Raw genomic sequence first — 27,641 nt, forward strand, 5'->3', positions numbered from 1 at the left:
ATATACTAGGCCTTGGTATTGCATGGTACTATGATCCAATTGATAATTAGCTTTAATAAAATTATGGATTATCCACAACTATTACTTGTTAGCCCAAATTGATAATGTAATAGGTAATGCTATGACTGTCTGTAAAAGAGTCATATTAGTTTTTGTATCTTTCATTGATGTCAAAGTCTTAGTTGCCTAGACATTATGCTAACTTAGTAGAGTTCTATATCATTATATTGATGAAGAAAAAAAATGATAATTATGGTTTGCAATGGCTACTTGAATGAGTTGGAGAATGATAATGTAATATTAGTTTAATTATTTTACAATCATGCAAAATTATAAAGTATTAGAGAACACAACCTTTCCCATTGAGCCTATATTGACAAAGTACAAGAGAAACAATATTTTTTGACCAAATTCTATAGTGCTTGAGTAAATGATATGTTTACCAAGTAATAGTTGGAAGAAAAAATTTGGAGAATTGGAATCTAAGGTTGACTTTTGATAGAAATTTTAAAAGTTCAAGATGGTCTAAGTTACAAGTCAAAGTTTGTTACAAGGTCAATGACTGGGAAAATTCAATAAGGATATGATGATGGAGATTGAAGAAGGATAATGATGAGTATACAACTCTATGAAACTTAAATTTTTGGAGTAACTAGATTCGTTGTATGGAGTTTGACTCAAGAAATTTGGTATGAATTTGAGATCAATGATTTTAATTAAGAAGGAATAGATGGAAGACTCTAGAAGCTTGAAGAACACTATTTAAGGAGGAGATCAAGATAATTGTAGGTTTCTAGTTTGAAGTAGATTTGGTTGTTGGTTTATTAAGTTGCTGAATTTATTGATTGAATGCAAGAGAGGAGATCAAAGTGAAAACTACTAAGGAAGGAGAAATAAGATAGTTGAGCCAGGTTAATAGAGCATAGAAAGGAGAAAGAGAAGGTGTAAATAAGGCAATCAAAAGTACAAAGTGAAAGAAGATCCAAGTGAGAGATCAGTTGGAGATAAAGAAATTATAAAGAAGATATAGAATAAGCAAAGGTAGTTGCTATTATTAACATATTATTTATATTGTTAAATTTTAACCATTGTAGCAGAAAATCTAAGAAAATTGAGTGGACCTAACAAGTCTTTAAAATACTATATGGTAACATCAATTAGTTGTATTTGTAAGTCCTTTAGAGTAGTGCACTCTTTAGACAAGATCAAGGAGTGATTAGGTCTAAATGATTTTTTGGTGAAATTATCTAGCAAGGTCACATTACCAATGTGTATGTAACCTTTAACAAGGTTGGCCCCTAGCAGAGCTCACTTTAGAAGAGTGAATATTTTGGGTTGTGGTCCCAGGTGTTTTTTCCCTTCATAAGGTTTCCATGTTAAAATCATAATTTTAAATGTACAAGTGTTATTAACATTGCAAGATTGTAACAAAGTTATTTTATTGACACACAATAGTATAAAGAAAAGTAAACTAATAGTTTAGAATAATTTTATTGAAAGAGTTAAATGATAACTTGAATGGTTACACATAGTGATTATTGATAAAGTTTATGAAGTTTTATTAGTATTAAAATTGTTTGAAAGGATTGTATAATAACTGGAAATAACTGATGTTAGAATGTTTTAGAATAACTGAAAGGGGATGGGGGGGGGGGGGGTGTGAATTAGTTACTCAATGTCCATAAGTACCATTTGAGCAATCAAAGATTAAATATTATATGTTCTTCTTAACTTGTTGTACCTTAGTCTCTACTGTATACTGATAAACACAATTACTAGTATTTCACTATCTTAATTTAGCATACTTTGTTGAATGTAAACATGTAAATGTAAAAAACCATCAAACATTCAACACAAGTTTGATAGTAGGATTTAACATGGAAACCTAATTTGGGAAAACCCACTAGCAATATGTCACAACTTTTTTACTCTTTTTAAGTGAGCTCTATTAGGAGCCAATCTTGCTAAAAGTTACAATACACACTATTAAATGTGATCTAGTTAGAGGATTTAATCACCCTATTAGGAGTGGCCTTGTTATAGGACTTTAGAACATGTCATTAGAATATTATGTTACTAAATAATTTACATAGACTATTAATTCCTTCAACGACTATTAGGTCAACCTTTGATTAAAAGTATTTCAATACAAATTGTTCACAATGATAAGAAATAAAATAGTAGGGCTTCATCTATATGATTACAACTCACACTGCAATTTTAGATCTTTATTTAGGTCATGTGTTGATTATCTAATAAGCCTTCCTTATCACCTCTATCCTTGATTTTCTTGACAACTCTTCAAGAAATTCTCAACAAACTTAAGCCTTCTTCTTAGATTCACAAATCATTCTCAATAATTTTGTTTCCTTTTACTGGAAACACATACAAACTCTTTGTTTTATCTTTTCACATCTCAAACTTCATGCTTATATCAACCCCTTCATGTGCTCTTCACTTTCTATTCTTGTGCATTCACCCTTGTGTGCCTCTACTCCATGCTCCATGCTTTTAGTTTGCCTCTACACTTCCTTAAATAGGTAATTCTAGTTTGTCATTTTCCATGATCATTGTAGATCTTAGGGTTTGCAATCTGATTCATCAAGTTTATTTTATCTATCCATCTTCCTTCTTTTCTAGAAACTTCACATTGAATTCATTCATTAGTTATGATACCCAATCCTCTACTTGAAATAAATGATAAAACTCATCAATCTTATCTTCAACGTGGTTTCCATATCCCAAGAATTCAATTGAGTCAGATGAAAACAATAATTCCTCATATGCATTCAAAATACTATCACTTAGCCATTACTAATTTCTGATATTTGATCATCACTGAATTTCTTAGTTGCCATAAAAATTCTAGGGCAACATCAACTAGTTTTCTCGATTGATACTAATGCTCATTCAATACTGAATTTTCTCAACACTTACTATGGCTAGATTGACACTAGCATTACTTGAAAATCTTTACTCTTTTTTCTATCTTTCTCAGTCAAGCTTTACACAAGTGATATATCTTGACTTATACTGTAAAGACTTGAACATCAACAAGATTTAAACAATCACTTTGTCTTGTATCTTTTTATTATGTATCTCTTCCTGAAATAATCTCCCTCTAAACTATATTTCTCCTTTCATAGTGTATCTCTCCCTCTTTAGTATATTCTCCCTTTTTGACAAAAATGCCAAAGACACTAGCTTTCTGGGCTTCATTCACTTCATACATATTGATTATGTAGATATTTGCATGTTTGGTTAACTTTTGTGATCTATCATCTATCTAGGACTGATCTAATATGTTGTACTTCTTCTTCACTAAAATCAACTACCTTAGAAATCTTCTAAAGTAGAACTATCAGCATCAATGTGTATGTTATTTTAATTAGCACATTTGATGCAATGCACCATTTCTCCTTAAGTTTCTTTTTTTAGGGGAATCACCCCTAATTTACCTCTAAGATATTCATGAGCATCTTTAGGTAAGGCTTTAGTGAATATGTTAGCAATTTTTTCTTTGGTGTGTACATATTCTAACTTCACTTCTTTGTCTTGAACTAGTTCTCTCAAGTAGTGATACTTGATAGAAATGTACTTTTTTTTAGTGTGCATTATTGGATTTTAGATATGTTGATACCACTTGTGTTATCACAATAGATAACCACTAGATCTATAATTTATTCCATCATTCCCTTTAGTAACTGCTTGATCCACATAATGTTTGAATAGTTCACTGCACCTGCCACATACTCGACTTCAACTATTGATTGGGAAATATAGTTCTATTTCTTTCTTTTCTATGACACCAATCTCTTTCCTAGAAAGAATGTAACCCTACTAGTGCTTTTTCTATCATCAATATTTCCTGTCCAATCAGAGTAAGTGAATACCTTTAGTTTAAATCTATCACTCCTTTTGTAATATAATTCATAATCTTTTTTACCTTTTAGATATCTCAATATCCTTTTCACTGCCATCATGTGATTCTACTTAGTATTTTCTAAAAATCTAGCAACTATCCCAACTACTAATGCAATATCAAGTCTACTATGAATACCATATTGTGATTTTCCAATCATTAATCTATATAGTGTTTGGTTCACATCAAAAAATTCACCATTTTTAGATAACTTATGTCCTATAGACATAGGTGTGTGCTCTGGTCTTAACTCTTCCATTCCAAAAGTTTTAAATATCTGCTTGATATATTGGACTGAGTAATGAAAATACCAAACTTTATTTGATATAGTTGCAATCCAACAAAGAATTTCATTTCACCAAAAATTGACAACTTAAAATTCTTCATTTCATCAACAAATGAATTGCATAATGCTTCCTTTCCTCCAAATGTAATGTCATCAACAAAATTTTCAGATAGCAATACTTTATTGTTCTTACTAGCCTTCAAGTATACATTACTATTATCATTTGTCCTTTCAAAACCAATCTTTACTAAGTAATAATGAAGTCTTTCATACCATGCTTTGGGGCTTGTTTCAATCCATGTAGATCTTTGTGTAGTTTACATACCATATTCTTCTTGTTCGGATTGATACATCCTTCAAGTTGCTCAATATAAACTTATTCCTCAAGTATACAATTTTAAAATGTAGATTTGACACTACCTTGAAATTCTTGTAGATTGAAGTAGAGTTATGACTCCTTGCAAAATGAGAACAAATTTCTCCATAGTCAACTCCTTCTTGAGCATATCCTTTGCATAGCATTCTAGCTTTGTTCCTTGTAACTTCACCTTCTTCATTTAGCTTATTCCTAAAAACCCACTTTGTTCCAATAACATTTTTATCCTTTGGTCTTGCTACTAGGGTCCAAGTATTGTTCTTCTGCATCTATTCAATTTTCTCATTAATTGCTTGAACCCAATCTTCATTTTGTAGGGCATCTATTACTGATTTGGGCTCAAATTCACAAAGTAAGCATGTATCATTTCTAAGTCTTTTTCTTTTCATAACACTTGATTCAACATGACCAATTATTTGTTCAGGTTTGTGATGTCTTCTTACACACTTGGCTAGCATAGGTGGTCTCCCTTTTTGTTCTTGAATAGGTCCATCTTGAAAGATAATCTCAGGCACATTAAATATTTATTGTTCAAGTTCAAGTTTAGGTTTTGTATGCTTGACATTGTCTGCTTGATGGTTAACATTTCCTGTTTGTGACTCACTATCTTCTATCTATTGCTTTGTACCCTCTATCTACTGCTCGACAACTTGTTGTTGCACCTTGGTATTTCCCGTCTCTTGGGAATTGCAACTTTATTTTCTTGTTTAGTAGGAGTGCTGGGAGCACCATCATCCACATAGATGAATGTACTATAATCTTTAGATTCCATTTTGTATTCAATATCATTTCTTTTTGTAAATTCATAAAATTTCACATTTACACTTTCAACAACTTTTTTAGTGTAGAGTTCAAACACTTATAAGCTTTACTCTTAGTGAAATATCTTATGAATATACCTTCATCACTCTTTACATCAAGTTTTCTATTCCTATTATCTTTAAATAGATATCATTTTCTTCCAAAGATTTTGAAATATTACACATTAGGAGCATATTCAAACCATAGTTAAAAATGTGTAGCATTTGTACCTTTCTTGATGTGTACACTATTTAGGGTATAGACAATAGTACTAACAACTTCTCTCCAATATTTTTGTGATACAATCTTCTCCATCATCAACATTCTTTCATAGCCCATTATTAATGTGTTTCTTCTTTTAGTTATCCCATTATGAGGAGGGGTCCTTGGTACTGACATTTATCTTTTAATTCCCCTATCATTGTAGAATGCATTGAACTCATTGAAAATGAATTCACCACCTCTGTTAGGTCTCAAACACTTCTGGCTCTTTCCTATTTCTTTTTCAATTCTGGCCAAATATCACTTAACTAACTAAAAGGCATCATATTTAGCTTTGAGAAACATCAACAAAATACTTATCTCCACAATAATTTGAACATCAATAGGTCCACAAAGGCTAGTATGAACGAACCCCAAAATATTGCTAGATGTGTATGTTTTTCTCTTCAAACTAGACTTAGTCATTTTTCCCAGTTAACATTGTTCACACATAGCATTGTCAAGCTTATTTAGTTTTGGAAACCCTCTTACTTTCTTCATTTTACTAATGTTCACCAAATCATTAAAATTCACATGACAACCTTTTGTGCCATAACCAAACATCCTCTTATTGTGCAAACAAACATATCTCATTATATAAATCTAGATAGAACAAGTTACCTCTTGTTTGATCATTATTTCCATTCAGTTTACCATCAACATCATAAATCTTGGCCTTTATTTGATAGAATTCAAATTTGTATCTTGATTTTTTTAGTTTTGAAACATTCAATATATTATAGTTAAGTCCTTCCTTTCAGTAAATATCGTCACACTTGATTTTGCTAGTCAATTGAATAGTTATGTTACCTTTCACAACACATGGAGCATCATTACCAAATTTAACACAACCACCCTTGTATGGTCCAATATCTTCAAATTTGTTTTTATAAGAAATCATATGGTTAGAGAAATCTATGAAGCCTCACCTTGATCCATCATATCACATCTGATACATTTTATTTTGACACATTATGGCTCGATATGTTGAGATTTTATTTGATAGACCAGACATTATCTATATTATTTACATGTCATGTGATGCTTTACTTTAAAAATGCTTAATCATGTTATTTGATTTTTAATATGTAGGCATACATTATGATGGTGTATTTTAGTAAATTATTTAGAATTATGAATATGTTAAATACTTTAATTGTGCAATTAGTGATGGTTAAATATGTGTTTAGAAATGAGAAAGGTTATTTAAATGAAAGTTTTAATGTTTTGATCAATATGATTATGCAAAATTGGTTTAAATATATGAATGTCATGTTATCAAACTACTAATATTCAAATTGAGTGTTTAGGATAATTAACCATGGAATTAATTAGAGAATCGATAACTAAACCTATCTGTAAACTGTAAGATTAAGGTTGAATCTAATAAAGTGATTCAATCCTCATTGTCAAGTGTTTGATTTGTATCATAATCTAAATCTGTGTATCATTTTTTATTTTTGGGACATATAAATTTTTATGTAAAAGTAAATCTTATGGTGTCACTTGACACTCATTTTATTCATATGTGTATTGACATGTCAATTTAGAGTTAGTAGAGCAACCCATTAATCTAAGACTAACTACTTAGTAACCTAGATTAATCTCCTTAATTAGGGTTTAGTGAAAAGGTTACATCCTTAGGTATTTTAAACATCAAATATTTCAAGCCACTTGTATAGGTCCTAAAATGATCCTAGAGGCCAAATTTAATGTAATTCAAGTGCCCAAGTGGTACATGTATGGGTTAGGAACCTTTTCGACCCTTCTAGAACTTCCTAGCAACATTTGTGACCCCTAAAATATCCTATTTTCCCTTTTATGAGAAAATGGACCACCTCCATGAGGTTACCAAAGTTTCCACTCCTCTAAAATAATAGGGGCAAGCGGGAAGACCATAGGAGGCTTAAGTCAAGTTTGGAGTTGCAAGAAGGAGAAGGAGTTAGCTCAACTCAATTTCATTTTCCAGAACCTTTGTGAAGGTAGCATCTCCATTGCCATGGTCATATTATTTTTTATTGCTTGTATGTGATAATTCATGCATATTGTAGTATGTGCGTTTGTTTGTATCATGTGAGGAATGGGTATTGTGGATTTTATTTCTTTCTTTTCATGTTTATTTTTCTTATTTTATTAGGGAAACTATGAAGGCAGTGTTGGCATTATTCACCCTCAGATAGGGCAGAAGTGGCCATGTATGGGGGAAGGGCTTTAGTTGGACTCCAGGTTAGTGCAAAGTCTCTTATCATGTTGAGGAGAGGGAAAAAGTAAGGTGTTATGAGCCCTTTCTTGTCAATACAAGCTAATTTTGTTTTAGGTAAATAAGGAGAGAAATAAATGGAATTTTATGTGATTTGATAGCCTTCAAAGAGGCATATGATTTATGTTTGTGATTGAAATCTCCTACCTAGAAAAATCCACCTTCTCCCCAATCATAGGGTCATTACGAAACCTATTGTGCATACCTTGGATGGGAGCTATATGTTGAGTGTGTCAATGTGATTATTTTTTGAATGCCACTTAGTTAGTTATTGATTCTCCTAGCTTAGGGTGTTTTTAGAAATAGATAATATTGAGGGGGGGGGGGGGGGGGGGGGGGGGGGGTGAATTAGTATTCTACAAACTTTTTGCCCACAACTGAATATTGCTAATTACTTTTTAGCTTGCATATGAAAGTAAACCAACAATGCTAAACAATAAATATAACCATACACATAGAGAACTTATAACACCATTATTTGTTAACTAGAGAAACCCTAGCCAAGGGAAAACCCTAGTGGGGATGATACCTACTAGATGATTCACTAAACAATAGGATCCTATTATGAATATTGATCCTACTAGGAGTCTATGGAGTACATATAGTGTCTCAAGTCCTTGTTAGAGGACTAGGCCTTGTTACAAGCCTCAAACCTATTAGGATTTGGTAGATCAATTAAAATGTATGCAAGAAGATCCCACTACCCTAATATGCAACTTCCATAGTATCTATGCATTACACACATTCACTACGCAATACACTTTCCTATTATTTGCACAATATAAGATCTTTACTTATACCTTGTGCATTCACAAATTATTGCTCAGTCAACTTCCATGTCTTCACATGCTTGACATAATATAAAATAATATCCACATATTTGGCTTAACATGACTTACTAATTATTTTGAAATCAAAACAATTCCTAAAGTTGTACAACTCTATTTTTTTCTATGCTCTATTTTGTACTAAAAAATACCAACACAATTGAGCTTACTATAACTTGTGTTGTACTAACTGTACATACATTTCCACTAGTACACATCATCATGAAAATGTTATAAATATTTTCTCAATTGCACATAATCTAATTCTCTGCACATTATTCATACTGTTAAGATCTGTTCACTATACTCCTGCAAATTGTCTAACACTTAGACAATTTTCTGTCTCTGAATTCATAAATGAAATGCTAAGTATATGTTGTCAAAAATGACAATCATCAAGACATATAGCTTACCATATTTCTAATAATCTGCCCCTTTGGAATTGAAGGCAACATTCGGGAAGTCCCAAAATGTTGTCATACAAAACAAAAGTAAATAAAATAACTACACACAAATTGCCTTCAAAACATAATAATTTTTATTCATGTTTTGATGGATCATTAGATTCATTATCACTCATTTACATTGATACACACATAATCTGCCCCTTACATATATATATTTATATCTATATAATTGTCTTCTAATAATACTCCCCCTTTGACATCAATGGAAAAGGTGTCAACAACTATATCACAAAAACTTGTTGCCTACTATTGATCAATTTGTCATTTTGGATATGCAATCTGTAAAATTAATCTCCAGGCTATAAAAGTCCTTCTTCTAGTTTCCTTTGACTATATCTAATATACTAATGAGTGTACAAAGTGCATAGGATGCCACTTTAACTGCACTTAAGTCATTATAGGAAAAATTTTCATAGGAATTCTTTGCTAAAAGACATTCCTCCAATTGCCTTTGAAAAATTATGACCTTGGATCCCACATATTATTTGAGAATAGAGAATCTTCTTATTATCTTCTCCTTGTCAAATTTAGTACTTTTGACAACATTGTGGATCTTCTCAATCTCATTCTCAAAATCTTCAATTCTAATCTTTGGTTGCTACAATCTTGTACTAGTGAGTGACTGAAGCTCACTCACATGGCCTTTGATCTTTGCATCAAAATTAGATAAGAAAGTATAGGACATTGTACATTGTCCATAAAACTTGTTACCTTCAGCAATACATTGTCTCAATTCCTTGATGTTTCCATCAAGTGCCTTCAAATCATTGTACACATTAATGCACACTATGTTAAATAGTATTGCATCATGATTATTCTATGCTTGCATTGCTACTACTTTAGCTAAGGTTGTGAGTTCCCCATCAAAGGTCTTCAGCAACTCTTTTGCCTTAGCTTTCAAGTCTAGATTAGCTATAGTTGTAGAAACTGTCTTATGCATGCACTCGAAGACTTCAACAAGGGTCTTCTGAAAAGACTTTACAAATTTACTTTTCTCAAAAAATTTACTCAAAGTGCCCACTAGATCTTTCTAGTCTTCTTCATCAGATGGAATAGGTATTGTTGCTGATGTTCTAGCTACTAATACTAATGAAGATACAATAATTTTTTTAATTTATTCCTTTGCACTCCTCTTTTCCTTAGCCTCTTTCTTCTTGTATCTTTTTCTTTTCTTCTTTCTTCTTCTTCTTCTCCTTTTCTTCATCCCTCTTCTTTTCCTATTCTTCTTTCATATTCTTTTCTTCATCTTCTTTCCTTTCCTTTTCTTCTTCTTCTTCCTTCTTCTTTTTATCTTCCTCTTCATTGAAAGGTGTATCTACTTTTACATATACTAGACTATCAACCTTTACTTGCACACTCACCTTAGGTACCAAGGACATATATTTCACTATAGCCTCCTATATTTCTTGCCTTACCTCCTCATAATTGCCTCCCATTAGAAGAATTTCTCTTATTTTATTCCTCAACAAGGGCTAAATACACTTCAAAAATTTCTCAAATTCCTCTTTTGATCCAACATCACATAACTTATTTATGGATGCGGCCCTCATATTTAGATCTTCTTCTACTACCCTTCTCTTTCTATTGTTCAACCTATTGGATAGGTCTTTAGGAATCTTATTCTAAATTCCATCAAATCTTTTATTCCTTAGAATCATATTTCTTATTATGGCATTTTCTAATTGCCTCCTATCCATAATACTATACATGCTATACAATTTATTCAACTGAATAAAATTGTCATCATTTATAATCTGCATATTTAGATTCTCTACCTTTGGTTGCCATGCCTTCTTTACTATGGCTATCTTGGCTTCTTGCACATCTTTCTCAATAGGTTTATTTTCATCATCATTATCGTTTGAGCTTTCAAAACTACTCACTTGCATGGTTTTCCTTATTTTTCTAGGCTCGCTACTAATCTACTTTACTCTTTTCTTTGCTTGAGGTGTACGTTCTTTCTTAACCTTCCCTATTCTTCCTGACTTCCTCTGTGTAGTAGGTACTTCCACCTCTGACTACCTTCTTGATTGCTCATAGCTTGCTCTCGTAGGTTGCACTTGCACAATTGCTACATATGGTGCAATGGGAGCTTGCACACATGGTTGTGCCAGTGTTACTACTTTAGAAGGTCCTACTACTACAATAGTGTTGGTATCAACACTTTTGTCTACCCACTGGCCTTTATCTCTAGTGCAATTCCCTTAATCTCATTAAATTCTTGTTTGGTCATCCAAAATTCCTTGAGTATGGAATCTATCTCCTTCTCTACTTTCTTCTTACTCTCCTTGCTATGGAGCTTAGTCTCTAAAATCCTTAACCTTTCATCATATATCCCCCATCTAGGGAATTTTGTGTCTTGCTCAGACTCAAGTATGATTTGCACATCCCCTTCAGTAAGTTTAATGCTCATCTCATAGCCCATAGGCTCAATGAACTTCACTCTAGGTATCACTGCTTCCATGTAGGTGTTGTCAATTTCCACCATGAAGCAAAAATCATCCTTATACTTCTCTACCATAGAGGGAGGTATCTTATACCTCAATTTTATCTTAGACTAAAAATTCTTCATCATTCTATAAATATCAATGTCTCTAAAATTTTTAGGTTTAGACCTATAGCTTTGAGTTACAATCTTCATTGCACACTCACTACTATCCCACTTAATTACTCTAGGAAACTTCTTAGTAACATAAAAGAATAAATGATTCAATAGGGACTCAAATCTAAATATTGTGCTCTTTTTTTCTTTATCTTTACAATATTGTCCAATAGTTGCACTCTGAAAATGTCACACAAATTTACTTTACTCCTTTCAATTACCATCACATATGTTTTATGAAGGAATCTAGCTAGTATAGAGTTTACCTTTGATCCATGGTTCAAATTGTACCCTAAGATTTTGGTCAACAACTTGACTCCTTTATCTTGAATAGGATCAACCTCATATTTCTTCTATCAAGCTTGGTTTTTAGGTTTGTCTCCACTAATTTCCTGACACTTTTCTCATTAATAGGATAATAGCCTTAATTGCTAAATCATCTGACATTGTGAATTAGGTCATTGTCAATGACAATATGTGCATCACCTAACTAGAGCATATCATCATGTACTCTGCTCAATATAATTTAGGTCCACTCCTAATTATCAAATTTTGTGTAGAACATATACTTAACCAAATTCAAATCTTCAAGGTGTGCATATTCAAACTTTAGGGATAAGTCATTATTACACATGACTCCTAAGTCCTTGTGAATCCCCTCATCGCCTATACTCTCAATTTTGCAATGTATATAATTCCTTGTATCCTCTACATGTAACAAATTTTTTGGAACTTGCAAAAATGCACCTACAAGATCATATAGTAAAGAAAAAAAGGGTGTTTCTTGAACTCATACCTTGGTCTATCACTAATATCATGCACTCTTTCACTAGCCATTCCTTTATAACTGTAAATACTTCAAGATACTAGATTTAGTATTTCATAAAATACCTCAAGTTCATGATTTTAGGGCCTCTACAACTTTCATCTTCACAAGCTTTCTTTGCATTTCAATTGTTGTCAAATTTCTCTTCAATTCACTCAAGACACTTTGCATGAACAAATGGTACATCAAATCTTGTTCATGATCCTTAAATCATTTCAAATCACACTATGCAATAAATGTGTATCTACCACAAATGCAAAATATTATCTCTATTTACCAATGACCTTGATCTTACAATTTCTACTTATTACAATCATATCAAGACTTGCACACTGAATCATAGCTTTCTCTCTATGTCTTCTACCTTCTATTAACTACACAATCTCTAACTCTCTCTCTAACATCATTTTTTACCACTGATGCCCTACTACTATTGCAATAGCTTAATTCAGACATGCTAAGCCACAAACAATCTGTGACTTTAACTTTCTATCAGGTGCATCAAAGATTTTCTCTTCTAATACATTATGTGAACTCTCTAGATTACAAGCTTTCACAAATACTTCCTTGAATTCCTCAACATGTTCCTTGACCTCTTATTTTTTACTATTTTTACCTCCATTTTCATTCCTTCTATCATTCTTGTTGTTGTTCCTTCTATGATTAGGGTTCCTATTGAAGTTCCCTCTGTACATTCTACAAAATCTTGCCATATATCCAAAGTTATTGTATAAGTAACATATAGGTGCATTTTCCATCTAATTGTTCCCATTCTAGCTTTTAGATGCTCTACAATTCCTTGCAATATGTCTAGGATTATTACATTTGTAACAAAAAAATTGATTCCTTTCACCATTAGGTTCCTCTCCATCATTAGATCTTCTTTGAGATCTACTTCTTTCATTACCTATAGGGTTAGTATTCCTAAACATTCTACTAATCTTATTATCATCAACAAACTTAGGTTTCTTACATTCTACTGCTTTATTTCCATAACCATGAAAATTATAACAATAGAAATTAGTAATAGGTTTAAAAGACTTGCCTGTACAATCTCTCTTTATATGTCCAACTTTGTTTCATATGAAACATCTACCTTTGAATTCATGTCTTACCTCTTTGGACGAGTCATCTTGCTCTAGTTCTTCAACTTGCTCTATTGTTCTAAGTTCATCAAATTTCTTTGTCAATTCAGTTTTCTCAACTTCATCAAACCACTGTAACATTTCTTTAGGGATTTTTTCTATTGAATTTGTTTCTATCCTAACCTCATCTTTCTTTGCTAACTTCTCTCTCAAAGATATTCAAAGCATGTCTTGTCATAAGGTCTTTGATGAAATATTTGTTCATCAATTTTCTCAGAACTTGTGTAAAGCTTCTCTAACTATTTTTTAGCTTGTGTCAACTCTCCTTTTATAACGATGTTGCATTTCTTCAACTCTACATGCTATATCTTAATATAATCTAATTCAGATGTCACTTGACTTAACTAGGATCAAGGTCTACATTCTCATATTTTGGATTAGGTTCACTCTTGTTACCACTAGTCTTAAGACTTAACTTCAGTTCAACAATTTTTAACTCATGTTTCAAGATCTCATTTTCTTTCTTGAGATTTTCTATATCATCATTAAAACTGATCTATGAAAAAGGTTCCTTGCTAGATTTTAGATCATCAATTTCATCCTTCAATTTACTAATGTAAACTTTTGTATCTTTGTATCTATCTTTCAAGTTGTCTCTCTCTTCAGTAAGAAGATCAATTTATTCAAGAGCTTCTTCAAGATTCTTCTTCAACTATTCCATATTCACCGGGATCTTAATTTTTTAAGCCTCTTTAGCATAACTGTGCTCTAATACCAATTGTTAGAAATATATAATATTTAGAGGGGGGTGAATTAGTATTCTACAAACTTTTGCCCACAATTGAATATTGCTAATTAATTTATAACTTGCATATGAAAGTAAACCAACAATGCTAAACAATAAATATAACCATACACATAAAGAACTTATAACACCATTATTTTTAAACTAGGGAAACACTGGCTAAGAGAATACCCCTGTAGGATGATACCCACTTGATGATTCACTAAATAATAGGATCTTGTTAAGGATATTAACCCTATTAGGAGTTTATGAAGTACATATAGTGTCTCAAGTCCTTCTTAGAGGACTAGGCCTTGTTAGAAGCCTAAAATTTGATAGGAGTTGGTAGATCAATTAAAATGTATGCAAGAAGAGCCCACTACCCTAACATGCAATTATACAATTTAGTTCCTTCATAGAATAGATATACATACAATACTTGCTTGCTACTATAACTCACACTTTCTCTGATCTTACATTAGATTTTGCAACACAAAAGGTTCATAGATGATTCTCACAATAGTTTGAATGTCATATTTAATCATCCAAATTCTATAGTATTTGTGTATTACACACATTTACTGCACATCACACTTTCCCATTATTTGTCCAACATAAGATCTTTACTTACACCTTGTGCATTCTTAAATTATTGCTCAATAAAATTCCATGTCTTCACATGCTTTACATAATATAAAATAATAGCCACATAGTTTCCTTACCATCACCTATTAATTATTTTCAAATCAAAACATTTCCTAAAGTCATATAGCTCTATTTTCTGTAATGCTTTGTTCTGCACTATTAAATATCAGCATAGTTGAACTTATTGTAACTTGCACCATATTGATTGTACATACATGCACACTGGTACACATCATCATGAAAATGTTACAAATTTTTTCTCAATTGTGGTAAGCTAATTCTCTAGGCACATCTATACGATTGAGATCTATTCACTATACTCTTGCAAACTGTCTAATACTTAGAAATTTTTTTGTCTTTGAATGCATAAATAAAATGCTGAGTATATGTTGCCATAAATGACAACCATCAAGACATTTAACTAACCATATTACCAATAGGTGTTGCCTCACATTGAGGCCTTGGTTGGGAGGTGAACTCTCCAAGGTTGTTCTTTGTGTTTCATAGATTATATAGATAGGATCTCATGATGGAGAAAACCTAGTTATCTTGAGGCACTAATGATGTTCTTAGTGTCATGTTATTGGAGACTTCTCTATTGTAATACCAATTTTTATATTGTATATTCTTGTTGAAAATGAATATGAAAGGAATGGATTAAATGTTGTAATTTCAATATTGATAAATGTTGTCACAAAAAATTTGCACACTTGCCTAAAGTTTGACCTAAAGGAAACCTTGTGAAACATGGAAACAATCTCCAAAGTTATGGGACTTGAACAATGAGATTGAGTCTCTAGAGAAGGCCAACTTCTTTACTATTAGAGTGCACCTAACTACCTCTAGCGAGGAAAAGGGAGAAGGAAATGCATGAAAATAAAACTACCTAATCTAATCTAGAGAGGCTTATACATCAAAATAGTATGTTTAGTCTTGCCTCTACCTATAAATACACCATTCATCAATATAATCTCAAAATACATAGATTCAATCCTTACTTAACTCAACAACCACATGAAGATCAAAGACCAATACAATGCTATAAATAAGGAACTTCACTTTATATCATTCAAAGGTCAAATAGATGCAATCATATAGTCGAAGAGTGGAGGAAACACATTAGCATAAGGCAAGAAGATATTGCACAATATATTAATGAAGAAAGAGGTACAATAGAGAAATATATTCATTTAAAGGAAATTTTTTTTTATAGTAGCAGAGCATGCAATACAACTACTATAGAATCATAAAAAAGATTGACCCTTGGAAGGGTTATAAAACTTTCTTTTATAGCTCAAGCATACCTAAGAAAAATTCTATCAAAATCCAAAATCAACTACTGCCTTCAACTCACAGAGAATAATCATTGTAGATTCCAAGAAGATTTGATCAGATGCACATCTCTTTGTAGAGAAAATCTAATCTTTGTGTGTGATTCATACCCTAAAAAGACAAAAGTGGCCACCACAACTACTTTGATTAGGGAGATGGATAACGATGGTGATAGTAGGAGGAAAAATTCATTCATAAAAAATGGAGAACACTCAAAATAGTAGTTGCAAGTGATCAATGACCAATTCACCATTAAAAAGCTACTTGATTCCATGTTCACAACCATGTCAAATAAGCTATATCATCAGGTCAACTAAATTCAACTTCTTCTATGTACCTTTCCTAGGATGTCATTGGTCAAAGACCCTCTATCATTTCCTAGTTTAGACAAGTAGAAAGTCTTCTTTCATATCAACCTTTAGGGTCTTATGATCTTACAATCACCCTGAAGTCAAAACCCTTTGTATCATCATCATCTTGGAAACTAGCCTTGACGATCTTATGATTGTCAATTTTTCACATGGTCAAGGGTTACTTTTATAATCTTTACAATCTTACTATCAACACCATTTCGTAGCATCAGAACCTTCATCACTTGTGCTTGCAATCTTATGATCAACTGTTCAACATAAGATCAAAAGCCCATTTGCCTCATGGAATAATCCTTTATTTCCCTATTTCTAGCCCCATCATGACATGCATCAAAATATCATATTCCCACTTTGAAAAAACTTTGTGCATCTTTGAAAACTAGGAATATGCCAACCATTGATCTATTTTTGATCCGAAAATCATAATAAAACTAAAATCCTTTGAGCCCTATCAACACCTTTGACCAATCAGAATATGTCACACTATGAACCTTTCTGATAGATTTCCCTACTTACAATCTTATAATTGCTTGCCCTTTGTGGCTTTTAAAGTCTCCATCATCTGACCCTACAATCTCATGAAAACAACACTTTGTATGATTGCAAGTTCTCTTATAAGCTTTATACAATGAAAAACTGATATGATGCTACAATAACACTGACTTTCATAACATCGAGAGACTCAGAAAGCATTTTTATGATCTTCTACCACATCATAATATTGTAACCCTTTAGCTTTTAATAGGCTTGTAGACCTCAACCATTAGCCATAAAACAATTATGATAGTATGATAATAGGGGTATCAGGAGATCCCAAACATTGAAAACATACACCCTTGATGTTACAATTAACAGGATATCATAAGATTAAGAGACTCAATATTTAGCAATATTATCCTCTACAAGATTTATTTCATAACATTAGGAGAGGGAAGTTGAAGTCTTATGACTAGACAATGAAAACCCTAATTGTAAGATCATAACACTTGATACATTGAAGGGGATAACAAGGGGTTTTTCCACATTGTGTAATTTTGATGCCATGAATAGACATCTTTGATCAAATTTTAATGATGGCAATAAGGGAATAAAGGGGGTTAGCTAAAAATGGCTAAATTTTTTGGTAAATCAGAGGGATGCTTTCTTGCTAAGCATAAGATCAGTGGCCTTAAGAAATGCATTAGGCATGGACTCACAAAAAATGAGCCCTACTCTATAGATAATTAGAAAACCTATAACCTCTACAACTACAAAACTTTGAAACTTGCTATTTCACAAAGAAATAGCCTATGCTTGTTTACTTATTGAAAATAAGAAAACTACTCTATTATATACATAAACCCTTAACCTTCTCTATAAGAAAGGTTTAAGGTAAATTCCATTAACTAAAATTGGAAACACATCACCATTAGGCCTGGATAGCTGAAAAGAATTGGCCTCTTATTAGTAGGTGATAGTATATGGGCTACTCCACATAGCATCAAAGATGGAGTGCTTGGTTGGTTTAGCCCCATTTGCATCCCACTTGACAAAATAGTCTCCCTCCTTGAAAACCCTAGAATTAGCCTTGCTGTTAATTTTTTTTTTGACTTGTTGTTGATGTGTCTTAGGCGTCTACATAGTTTTTTGTCTTTTTTCTTCTAGTTCCATTAATTTTTCCATCCCGATTGTCATGGCAGTATCTTCAATTATCTCTAATTGATGAGCTAATTCTAGAGAGGGGAATTCAAGTGAAATAGGAAGCTTGTCTTCCCTTTCATATACTAGAATGAAGGGTGAGTTACCAATTGCTCTCTTAGGTGTGATCTTGTCAACCCAAAGATCTATTCTCTGCTTTGAATTCTAATACCTATGATTATCCTTAATTATTCTTTTGATGATCCTAATCATATTTTTGTTGAAGGATTCAACAAAGTTATTCCCTTGGGGATAGTAATTTGGGGAAGCTCTCAAATAAATACCATGATCAATTGCCCAAGAGAAAATGAGAAAGGAATTGACATTATATGATATTATTGTTGAAGGAACACCAAACTGAGTAACAATTCCATCAAGGAATTCCCTTACTAATGTCTCTATGGCATCCTTCAAGGCTACTACTTCTATTCAGCTTGTAAAGTAATCTAATGTAGCTAAGATCCACTTGTGAACAGAGCTAGAAGGTGGATTGATTGGACCAAAAAAATCTAGCCCCCATTGAGAAAATGGTTAATCAACCTGAATAGAATGAAGGGGAATAGATACTAACCTTTGTTTACCTGAGAAGAAATCAAACTTCTCACATCTCCTCACATGTTTATGATAGTCATGGAATAGAGTTGGCCTATAATAACCATCTCTCATTACCCTCATGATTGTTATTCTAGCTGAGAAGTGGTCACAATTAGGACCATCATGAAACTCTTTGATCATTCTATCTATTTGATCAAGATTATTGCATCTTAACAGGGCTCCATTAAGATCTCTTCTGAAAAGAATCCCATCCACTAGGACAAAAGGAATAGACTACAATTTAAACTATTTTCTTTTAGCCCTATCTAATCCTTGTGGATATCCTCTTCCTAACAAGAATATCATCAAGTCATGGTTCCATCTATTCAGATTCTCATCCTTTATTGGTTGTTCATCTATCAATACTAGGGAAACCTTCTCAGTCATTCCCTAAGATGAAATCATCTACTCACATAATCCTTCACCTCACACAAGTTTTGTACTCTTGATGTCAATGTTGTATTCCATGACCTTGGTCATCCACCTAGCTCTCTTCTCATTAATATCTTTATTCAAAAGGAACTCCTTCAATCTTGCATGTGGAAGTAGGAGCTAGACTTTGTTATGTAATAACCGATGTTTGAATTTCCTTAAATCTCTTATGACAATAAGAACTTGCTTTTCCACATAACTGTATTTATCTTCATATTCCTTTAGCCCTTCACTAAAAAATCCTATAGGTTTCTCTTCATTTGCATCATTTAATTATGTCAAGACAACTGAGATGCTTGACTAACTCCCAAGAGTATAGAGAATGAAATCCTTATCAAAATTGGGGTTGATAAGGGTGGGGGATGATGTTATTTCTACTTTGATCTCTTCAAAATTGGCTCTCCCTTCCTTTGGCCAAGTGAAAACCATATTCTTCTTTAGAATGGCTATGAGAGGCTTAACCATGGTAGAAAGATTAGGAATAAATCTCCTTACAAAGTTGATTCTACCAAGGAAGCTTTGCAATCCTTTCTTATGACTAGGAAGTGGAAGAGAAAGGATTGCTTTTGTTCTCTCTAGATCAATGGTCAAATCATCCTTGGACACAACATGTCCTAGCAAATTCCCTTTATTGGTGGAAAGCACACACTTTCTTGGATTCAAGGACACACCATAATCCCTACACTTGAAGAATACTTGCTTTAAATGGTGAAAATGGTCTACAATATTCTTTGAATAGAATCTTATATCATCAAGGTGGACCAACACAAACTTATCAAGCATACTCTTGAAATTCATCTCCATTGCTTTTTGGAATGTAGCACCTTCATTGGTTAGTCCAAAAGGCATTTTTTATATAAGCATAAGTGCCCATTTCAATGGTGAAAGTTTTCTTGTATTGGTTTGACTCTTGGACTAATAGTTGGTTATAGCTTGAAAAACCATCTAAGAAAGAAAACCTTTATGAACCACTAACCTTGGACATAATTTGTTCCATAGAAGGAAGTGGATGGTGATATTTAAGAGAAGCCTTATTAAGGTCCCTAAAATCTACACGTAATTTGATTTCTCCATTCTTCTTCCTAACAAGAACAAGGTTGGCTACCCAAGAGGAATGATTAATAGGAAAAATATTATTAGCCTTTATAATCTTTCTTAATTTCTTTCTCATCATAGGCTCAATCTTAGGGTTGACTAGTCTTTTCTTTTATCTAACAAGCTTTGCATTGCTACTTAAATCTATGGCATGCTGAAATAGACTTGGATCAAAACCCTTTAAATCATCATATGTCCATATGAATGCATCATTGAATTCTTATCATAAATGATCAAAATTTTCTTGTTTAGCTTTAGAGCATACCTTTCCCAAACTAAGAACCTTTCCATTAGCAATGAAAACTGGTATGTGATCATTCTTATTTGTGGCTAGGTTCAGACCTATGCTCCTTGCTTGATCATCAAGATTGAAGATAATTTCTATAGTGATCAAACCCTTAAGAATTTTTTTTGGAACTTAGGTTCATGATCTAATCACCGTATTGGCTTTGTATCATGGATTGATTCCTATTAGATAATTCTACCCCACTTTACATAAAGCTGACAATTTGCACATCAGATTTGAATACCTGCCAATTGGTATGGTTGTCTGGAACTACAACTCTTAAAACCAATTTGATATGTTGCACTTTTTTATCTTCAACATGCTTTGGCACATCATAATGAGCACCTATTTCTACAAGTTTATCAACATATTTGTTTTCTCTTCTAGGGACACTTTAGATATTGAATGTTTGGAAGCCCTTAAGAAGATCCCAAACTCTATGTTTGTATGATTTTAATAAAATATTGATTGTGATGTTCTAGCTCCTTACTTGGTTAACAACTAGCTTACTATCTCCAATGACCTTTAAAGACTTGATTCCTCTTTTTTGTCCAAGTTGGAGGCCTTGAATTAGTGCTTTATACTCTACTATGTTGTTAGTGCAACTAAACTGGAATCTATAAGAGAAATAAACTTCTCCAAACTAGTGGAAACAAGCATCACACCAGCTCTTGAGCCATTTTTTTTCTTGAGCCATCAAATAACATGCTCCATACTCTATCAATGTCTTCCTTTGTCTTCATAAGACTAGGAATAGGAGTACTTTTCTCCAATATACAATAGGTGCCAAGGCCTATTTCTAGAAGTTCTTGTGTTGGATCAAATTGAAATTTAGTAGCCCATTCATCTAAAAGATAATTAGACACCTCTACTAAAGAAGTGGCAAGTGTTAGAAACAATAGTCCACCAAGATAACTAAGAGGGTGGGGGGGGGAGTGAACTAGTTATCTAATAATTAAAACATTTATTAACTTTAAACAATCTTATCCATTTAACCAAAGTAAATAGTAACCATAACAAGATGCACATAGAAAATTACACTAGATATGTTAACTAGGGAAACCCTTGATTAGAGGGAAAACCCTAGTGGGAATGATGTCCACAAGATGATCTACTAATATAAATATTCATTGTTAGAGGATGGACCCTATTAGGAGTATATTGTAATATTTAGTCCATAAGAGTCCCTATTAGGAGACTTTGAACCCTATTAGGAGATTCTAGCCCTATTAGGAGTTGTGCCAACCCTATTAGGATTTGTAGAAGATAGAAGGACCCATTATCTAAAAAGCTTCTAGGGCAATGCCACTAAACTCACTGACCAACTAATATCTCAACTATTCCTTCTAGAATACTTGTGTGTATTACACTATAACTTCTTTCCTCTATCCTTTCAACTAGACTAATAGATGTTAGACCTTGTAGATAAAGTCACGAACCTTGGATCCAAGCATCCAACTTCAGATCACATAATAAAACCTTGGCAATGAAGTTTCCTTCTTTTCTGCTCTGCTCTACTCAACTTCACATTCCTCTCTTTTTTCTTCTTAAAATCACTTCTCTTACATGATCATGATAAAGGAAAATTCCCTTCCTTTATATCAAATCTATAAAACAATTCCTTGAGTTGGACGTTATACCTTCTTAGTTAATTATTATAGGACCACATTAAGAACACGTTACACTATCTTTTTCCTTGCAACTTGAATAACTTTCTGTACATGTAACATTATGATGAGTGAGCTTGGCCACATCATCACCAACAAGTCTTCTTCACATCTATAACTTTGTCTTCCTAGAATAATAGCTATTGTAAGAGATATAACAAGTTTACTAAAACATGCCTCTATAAACTCCATCTCAAAGTTGTCTTCACCAAAACTTGCATAACTTCTTCTAGACTTAATATATTATGCTTCCAAGGTTAGCTATGTATACTAGACATATAGTATAATCTCCCTTTAACCTTGCTACTGAAAGTACTCAATGATCTATCTGTACCAACTTGAGATTTCCATTATTCTTCTTTTAGATACCACAAAAAATTGCTATGTTGACATCAATGAAAAACATAATCATGCATGTAACATATCAAAATGATAATAATATAATCATGTTTCTAAAATACTCCCCCATAGGAATATCATGAGTATTCATGCTTCCAACAACAGGTTCATGAGTGATGCCATCATCATCTATCTCATGAATTATACAATTCATATTTGCAAGACTAGATGTGTAGATCTCTATGTGAATAAGGGCCAGAGGTTCTTCCCTTAAAGAAGATTTTATTACGTATCTTTTCCTAAAGAACATATAGGACCAATTTGTTGCAATATGACCACCTATTTATGTAGTGAAGTCTCTAGAAAGATAGATGACAAAATATGGGCCAACCTCAACTATTGATATGCCTTGAGTAATAGTATAGCCAAGGCATGCATGCAATGCCATTTCCAATTTTTTTAGGATCCCTATGGTTTTGAAATAGCTACCATCTAATTGAAGAACATCTCTGACTATTGTATCATACTTAATAACAAGGAGGTTAGCTATACATTTAGGCATTATAGAGCTACTAGCTCCCAAATCAATCATGCAATTATGGACTATTTTGTCCCCTATAATCAAATAGACATAAAAAGGAGAAGGCCTAATTTTCTTACTTGTATCTCCTTCTTTTGTTGGCTACACCAAACTTGTTGCATTATTTATAATGACTAACTGATCTAACACCTTTATACTCTCAAACTCTTGTTATATTAGCTCCATCTATGATGGTATAATGACAACATCTATTATAGTAATTAGATATTTCCTAATTTAACTCTAGTCTACTTAAGCACTAAACTTTAGCCATCTAATGATTAATTATTTTATTAATTATTATGATGCAACCTAGGTTAGACCTTTTTAGGGTCTTGATCTCCCTTATAAGGACAACCTCTCATTGTAAACATATTGAGATTAATTCACTTTTTAATAATAACAATATCTCTTTTTGCTCATCAAGAATGTCTTATCTATGGATCTAACAATTTTAGCCTCCATAGCTTTTTCTTCTCTCTTTCTATGATAGGTGATTCTTGGGAGCTGTGGGGTTGATATTTTATCAACTTCAGTATGGTATCAAAGCTCCAAATCTTCATGCTCCTATTCTATTACTGAGAGATTTGGCATCAAATTTAAGACCTATGGCTTTTAGAGGATTTTTATGTTAGATTTTGAGGGACCTAATTTTTGGAGCACTTTGGACCCAAATAAACATCACCATTGAGCTCAATGTGCTCAAAAACCTCCATTTCCATACAAAATAAATCCAGTTTGGACGTTGTTGAAATCTAAGGCAATTGTTTTTTGCACCCAAGCCATTTTTTACCTGGGCACACAAAATGAGGTAGTATTCACAATAGGAAAATTAGGATTGATCCAATCTCCAATCCATTTGGCCCCCATGGCTTCTTGCATGTACTCAGACTATTGCAGGACTTTTTGGATGGTGTGGCTTGTTGTATTTTTGTGTGGAGGGTATTTTATTGGGTGCAAGTCCCCATGCCTTATCTTCTCTATGGGCATTCCTACCATGTTGTCAGATCCTATTTAGTGCATTTGTTTATTTTGGTTGGTGTCTCCTTTGGTAATACATCACTCCTCCAAATTTGGCACAAAATTTTGGTGCAGGTAGTCTGATTTCAAGCACCACAACCACTCACTCTGCAAATAGCCCTTGTATCCACAATCCATCAAAATTTTTTATGGATGACCCACTGAAGAAAAGCATAAGGTCTGTATGCCTCTGTTGGTCAAGATGAGCTTCACCTATTAATGACACACAATCACCTATGTTTTGTAGGTAGGGGAGTTCAATGACAATGTAGCCATGGGGTTTGTCATGTTCAACATGCCCTCAAATCAACTCCATCTCTAATATACACTTTTAGGACTTAGTGGTTTGTGCTTTGTTTTGGAACCTATACCCTTTCCCTACATCTTCTTTGCAAATCTATACTTGGTTTCTTATACAACTACATTGGGGTAGTTTGTAGATATTTGGAGGTCAATGGTTTTTTTTGGCTTGCTACTATTGATGGGTGATGGCACACATAATTCTTGTGGGAACCCCACTACTTTTTGGTTCCATCTTCCTCCTCATATGTGACTCTTCCAAGTAGCTATGGTGAATTGGGAGAGATTCTTTTGGGCATTGTCTTAGTGCCCATGTTAGTAGTTTTTTGATAGGAAAGCACTAAGCTTTCACCAACATTAGTGCCAAGTTAGTAACACTCTTTTGGGAATCTACACTTTCTTTGGTAGAATTAATATGTTGTTCCAAGCCATGCCACGTGGCCCTCTTTCCTATCCATCAAATTTTTTTTAGCACATGTGTGGGATCAACTTCTTCTCCCATGCACATTATGCCATCTATGCACCTCCCAGTCAATAGCCTCATGGGCCATCTACCTTGCCACATGCTCTTCAATCACATGCCTTTTCTCCACTATTGGTCCCAAGTAGTTATTGGTAAATGATGTATTTTTGGCCTTTTTGATTGGCAAATCAAAAGCAGATTTTTTATGAATCCCTCCACAACTCCAAATTTGGTGACTTATGTGGTAGATTTTTTCCCACATGCTTTTTTTGGCATTATTTGACTATTTGGGATTCATTTTCTTTGCTTGACATACATATTTAAGGCCACCAAATTTATTTTCTAGCACTAGCCATTGTGCTTTTCCAACAAGCATTTTTTCCTCGTTGGTAGTTTCAGCCTTTTTTTCCAAAGGCATGTTTTTTGAGTTTTTCATGGTGTTTTATTTACACATGTGAGATTTATTATTGGCCACCAGATTTTTTTCTAGCACCGACTCTTTTCTTGGCATTTTTTTTGATGGCTAGATCTTTTTCTAGAAGGGGTCATTTTCAGGCTTTTTTTTTTGCCTCGATAGTCATTTGCCCATCAATTTTGGTCTTGTCACTTGTTGACATTAGCACCATGTCAAAATTGCATCAACATTTCTATCACCTCCTCGGGCTCAATTTGGATCTACCTTCTTTTTTTTTCATATCTTAGGCATACAAACTCCATTTTCCACAAATGAGATATTGTCAAAAATCTAGTTCCAAGGTCATTGTTGTGGTATAGTTTGTTTTTAGTTTTGATGCTTTTTGAATGAATTTTTCTACTATCAAAGTCAAGGGTATAGTTTTGCACTCTGTGAGACATATCTTGAGCATTTGGTCTCCAATTTAAGAATTATTTATATCATTGAAAAGGTCTTTCTGATATATTTCAGTGATGTTAGTTGTTTTCTAGATTCTACTCCAGGCATATTCTATTTAGTCTTTTGCATTTTTGCATTCTAGTGGATATCTTGGTTATTTCAGGTTTGGGGATCAATTTTGTTTCTTTAGATGATTTGTCATGATTGTAAAAACACTAAGGTAAAGTGCCATACTACATTTATATTTTTGGTTTAGTTGTTTTGCCTTCTGATTTGGGTAGTGCCATCTGAGGACGATCATATAGATTATTATATTCTTGAGATTCACCATATCTTATGCCTTATTGTACATGCACTACTCTGATAAAGTGCCATAAGGGTTTGATGTTTTTCCTTTGCCTTCCATCTTCCTTTGTCTAGTGTGTGTCCCTTCCATGACATTAGCCTTATGACATGTTTAAGATTGATCACCTCTGTACACACATATGTACTCTTTTTTGCATTTTGATTGTGGTTCCTTGACATGTAGTTCTTTTGGCCCACTTTTCCATTTTCCTATCACCTCACCTTTGTCTACATTAGGGGAGATTCTTCTATTGTTTCTCATGCTTCCCTCATTTGATTTATTAGCTCTTTAGGTTTCAACATTTCATGCCATCTATATCTTCAATTTTAGTTGTTTTTCTTTGTGTGCCTCTTGAGTTGATGTATATTATAGTCTTCTCTACCTACTTAGGTTCTATTTTAGTGGAGGTTCTTCAGATGGACAATTTCTTTAGATAGAGCTTTGCAACTTCTACATGCTTCAATGATGTTCTTCATGATCATCTTTTGTTCCTATCTTCTAGGACATTCCCTAGTTAGGAGGCTTCTTCATTCTTTCACTAGTTCTTTTCAGCATGCATCTCTTTTTGGAGTAGATTTTTTCCCATGTGGTTTTCTCTATTTCTCCTCTTTTTAGAGATTTGGTTATGCTTGGGTGCCTCACTAGGGCTTATTTTTCCAAGACAGAAATCTACTTTCTGTAGTCATTTTTAGGTTTTTAGCTACTCCATAAGTTTATCTTAAGGGGGGGTGTTAGAGTAATTAGATATTTCCTAATTTAACTCTAGTCTACTTAAGATAAACTTTAGACTTCTAATAATTAATTCTTGTATTAATTATTATGATGAAACCTAGGTTAGACCTTTTTAGGGTTTCAATATCCTTTATAAGGATGCTCTCACATTGTAAACATATTGTGATTAATTAACTTTTTGATAATAGAAATCTCTCTTTTTTCTCATCAAGAATGTCTCATCTATGGAACTGGCAATTTTAGCCTCCATAACTTTTTCTTCTCTCTTTCTATGACAAATGTTTGCATGCAACTAATTCTTGCAGGCTATGGGGTTGATATTTCATTAACTTCAACAACATCCTAGAGAGGAATAACAACCATAGTCTTCTTCATTTTATCTACCACATTGAGAGGAGTACTAACTACTTTG

This window comes from Cupressus sempervirens, chromosome 10, assembly GCF_028749045.1.
Source record: "Cupressus sempervirens isolate cs-2001-9-10 chromosome 10, ASM2874904v1, whole genome shotgun sequence".
NCBI lineage: Eukaryota > Viridiplantae > Streptophyta > Pinopsida > Cupressales > Cupressaceae > Cupressus > Cupressus sempervirens.